The sequence below is a fragment of the Triticum aestivum genome, chromosome 4B (assembly GCF_018294505.1).
Source record: "Triticum aestivum cultivar Chinese Spring chromosome 4B, IWGSC CS RefSeq v2.1, whole genome shotgun sequence".
Taxonomy (NCBI): Eukaryota; Viridiplantae; Streptophyta; class Magnoliopsida; order Poales; family Poaceae; genus Triticum; species Triticum aestivum.
The window spans coordinates 73,125,247-73,129,883 of NC_057804.1; the positions used below are offsets into that span (position 1 = coordinate 73,125,247).

At 40.1% G+C, this 4,637-nt stretch overlaps 1 long non-coding RNA gene across 1 annotated transcript; it reads right to left on the reverse strand.

Moving 5' to 3' along the window:
• Nucleotides 1-3,755: 3,755 nt before the first annotated feature.
• LOC123094465 (uncharacterized) lies at nucleotides 3,756-4,417 on the reverse strand. The gene is made up of 2 exons (XR_006445841.1): nucleotides 4,266-4,417; nucleotides 3,756-4,133 (listed from the first exon to the last, which is right to left on the reverse strand). It is a non-coding gene; the product is annotated as an uncharacterized lncRNA (long non-coding RNA).
• Between the last annotated feature and the right edge of the window lie 220 nt (nucleotides 4,418-4,637).

The window sequence follows — 4,637 nt, forward strand, 5'->3', positions numbered from 1 at the left end:
CCTTCATCCGCGTTCTTGTAACGCTTCCGCGTCGCGTTCTTCAAGGGTATGAAGATGCACTCCCCTCTCTTTCGTCGCTAGTTTCTCCATAGATTGATCTTGGTGATGCGTAGAAAATTTTAATTTTTGCAACGATCCCCAACAGTAACAAGTGAATTATGAGTAATTAGAAGAAATGCACCTTATATTCTGGAATTTTATCAAAAAAAAATACATTTTATATAAAGGAACGTGGTAGGAAAAAAGATCTAAAATAGAATATAAGATCTTTTTTCCTACTAGGTTGCATTGTATAAGGTTGCGCCTGACATTGACGTCGATTATGCTAAAGCTAACTTTTCTAATCAGTTTTGTGTTCGTGTATTATAGAATTGATTTACCTACCAGGTTTAATTTGTGAACCACACGCTGCAATCATCGTGACCTTAAAAAATTTGTTAGGACATTTTCTCCGGCCACAAAATCACAATCTCTTTCAGCGCGGGAGGCGTATGTAGTGATGCGTTGGACGAGCGTCGTGAACCCGCTACGACTGAAGCTCGGGTGAGGCACAGGAATCTTGACTTGAGTAGTACCAAGACACAACTCGTGGCTAGCGAGTCCGGGCAATTGTGAATCAGTCAAAGTTACCCCAATTTCGGGCCAGTTGTGAAACACAAAGAGTTTTTCACTCGTGGTGACACTACCAACGCGGCGTGCAGAACCGGATTGCGGCTCGTCTCTGCGCAAGCACCGGCCCCGCGTCGAGCACACTGCCACACGTGCTTGACCATCTTGGCTTTCTCCCGGTCGCACTCGTCAATCATCGGCTCTTCACTGTCCATTCGTTCGTGGTCACCCCAACTCACCGTCCACTGATCTCCACAACCATTGCGGTCGCGGACCGCAGCGCACCGGTCGTTGAGCAGAGCAGGTACGTACGTGACCGTATGGTATGAACCCACGGCCTCCACAGAGGCGCCGCATCTCCGTCCCATCCTGATGTTGCTTGATGGATGGATGACACTGAGACGGACCGAAAGGCCGGCGGTCCCAGCGCTTTGCGCCTTTTTTGAGCGCTCCGGCCATGCGGCGCTGCGTGACAAGTGGCTGGCATGTGCGCAAGCGTCGGAGATCGATCGATCAGTCAAGTGTGAGGAATGCTTCAAAGGCCCGGACCCTGATGCGGATGCGCCGTATAGCTCTATGCGTGCCTCCGTCGCCCCGACATTTATATGATGCCGATGCTTTGATCGGACCGATCTATCGGCGGGTCCCACGTGCACTTTGCTGGGGACTGCTAGGCGTCGGTCGGACTACGGGGAGGAGATCGGTCGACTTCCATGATTCGAGTGACCTATTTAACAAGGAAAAATAATTTCGGATGAAATATAACTTTTCTTTGCGGGGCTCACAAGTAAAGGGTATACAATATCTTTTGCATTTTCAAAAAAAAGAATCTTTCGTGGTTCTATCTAAGACACGTGCATCCGGAAACAAAAAAGACACGTACATGGTACATGTAAAGGGAATTTTAAAACAAAATAAATATATTTCTCAATAAGATCTGTGACAAACCAATATGTCCACCATACTACAATAACTTTGAAAAAATGTTACAAACAACCCTCCACTATGTGCACACATCCCATACAATGGACAATTAAAATGATTGCGTTACGTCACCCAGATATATGGAAAAAAATGTACATGGTTTTTTGAACCCAAGGCAAAAGCTTTGCCTTTTTCATTAATTAAGAAGAAGGTAGTTGTCCGATTAATCAACGGAAAACCAGGTGAAAACTGATACATTTAGTGCCAGAACCCCACAAGGACTCAAGACAAACATCGATGACACCACTGATGGCATTACAACGAGCCATCCCACCAAACGACAAACACGGACTACTCCGAAAATAACAAGCAGCCAAAATGTACATGTACTCCCTCTCTCTCAGTTTACAGGGCGTGTGCGTACCCCTAGGTCATTAATTTGACCAACCTAATACAAGTCATATATTACAAAAAATATACCAATATAAACTTTCGATGTTCTATTTTCAAAAGATATAATTCTGATGTTATATAGTTTATATTAGGATGATTAAATTGGCAACCTAGGTGTACGCGTAGGACTTATAAACTGAAACGGAGGTAGTAATATTCATACATGTGCATCATAAAATCTCAAAGTCAATAGGTACCCTTTTGCCGCATCGAACTTGCCACCTTGATATCACTGATGATGAACCTATGACAACATGAGGCTGATATCATAGACCCGCCTAATTTATGAAATATGACAATGACACCAAAGCAACAATACATTGTCAACTAAGTCAACTAGACCAACACGATAAAAATCTGAAGTTCGGTTCTATGATGCAAAACCTGCCATGGTTCTAACCCGGCATGACCCACTTCATTTCTATAACGAAGCTAGTCACAGTTCTATGATGTTCTTTTTCAAGAATTCGTCATGCTAGAGAGTGCCATGCACATCATGACGAAATGAAAATTTTGACCATGTATATGCGCTCATGTATGACATAGTGTTTTTTATTCGCCAATTCATTTTGTCATAGATATGCATCTTTCTTGTAGTGAATCCAAGAGGGCAGGCAACCTTCTTAGTTTCATTGATGCTCCTAGGCAACAAGTTGTCATGTGAAAAAAAAAACTTGTGCAAGATGAGCCTTCCCGTCCAAGCTCCTACTCATTTTGCAATCCGGATCGGCATCGGTATGAAAGTAAGACGAATCATGTGCTATTAATTAAGGTGCACCCTATGTAGCATTTTTAAAATGGTTAAGAGGTAAAAATAACATCATATTCAGATTTTACACATTTTTCTAATCAAATTTCATATATAACATGTCAAGTATGGATTAAGTTTGAAAGATATAGATATTTATTAAAAGCATTTGATATGTACCACCGGTTGATTAACCCAAAAGCGAAAGCCTAATTTATAACTGGCCCGCGGGTTGATTACTAAAGACATCAGAGAGTTTTCTGCAAAAGCAAAAAATCTGACTTAAAACTAGACTACAGATTGATCATCAGAAACATTAGGGTTTTCTGCAAAATAGCAATGACGGATCAAGAACAACTATTTTTTATTAGGTATAAATAAGTTTTTCTTTAAAGGAAGCAAAAGAAAAACACATAAAATTGTGCCTGTTTGTACGGCAGACTAACTGTCAACCCTTCCTTTGGAACTGGTAGGAAGAAAGCGACTTGACAGTACTAGTAAGCATGCACATGCAACGCACGTCTATTATCACCAGACGAATAGAAAATAACCTAATATTCCCTCGTTCATTTTGCGAAGTGTGTTAAGATACGTTAAAAGTCAAATGTCCTTTTGTTGACAAAATTACTCTATGTCACATATTTCCTCAGCTGCAATGCCAATCCTACAGAATGAAAACAATGCTAACTGGCATTTATACTAACTTTAACTACCAACTTCTCCTATCCTCATTTTTTGCTACCGATCCTATCCTATTTTTTTACTGGGAGCCCGTTGTCTATTCTTCTACAAATGAAAAAAACTTCTGGAGAAAATTACTGCATGCACATTTTATTTTTCTTCAGATATTTGAGCTGCTAAAACTACAAATATTACGGTACAGGGGGAGTAGAAAATTGCAGGCAAATGCACAGTGCCAAATTATTAGCTTACACATAAAAATGATACAAAGTTAACAAATAACTTCCCTTTCCAAATATCATGTCAATCATATCAACCAGAAGCTGAATGGATCAACTAATGAAAAGATAATGTTACATTGTTATTCACCTTGCTAGTGTTATGATGTCAATCAAATATAGTTTTCCACCTGGTGATGTTACCCTCAGTTTTATTTTACACGGATGATAGCCCATTCAATCATTTGCTCCTCCCCTGTTGCTCTAATATTAAAGCTTCTCCTATACTTGTTATCCTCAGTTTTTTTACATGACTTGACTTAAAAATATTGATATGATCTATAGCACAATGCGAACAAATATAGTGTGTTGTATATGAATATTTCAATCAAAGGATAGTCGAGGTCGTCTGATCCATGGAGAATGATGGTCAGACTTCCATTCCTGATGATCCCCTTCTTCACCATTGCCACGAACATCCCATAGTCAATTTGAACATCCTAAGCAAATGTAGACATGATCAATTTGCATTTCAGATTTGTAGTAATTAGCGTAATACTATAGACTAATCAACAGAGTTATTTGAAACTAATTAATTAATTTGAGATGGTGACTGCACTAAATAAACATACGCATGTTCTCATTGCCGACCTCCCTGATGATGTCGCGATACCGACGTCAGCTTGTATGTTGTACTCCCAGCACTCCTCTTCCAGCAGGTCAACAGTGATACGCCCAGATCAAGCAAGAATAATGACACCCCAGCTATTTCCATCGCCAACTCCTTAAAGAACGTGACGAATAACTAATCAATCATCAATAAAATTGGAAAATAAAACAGGAACTTCTTACCCACGAACTCATGTATGACATAGTGTTTTTTATTCGCCAATTCATTTTGTCATAGATATGCATCTTTCTTGTAGTGAATCCAAGAGGGCAGGCAACCTTCTTAGTTTCATTGATGCTCCTAGGCAACAAGTTGTCATGTGAAAAAAAAAACT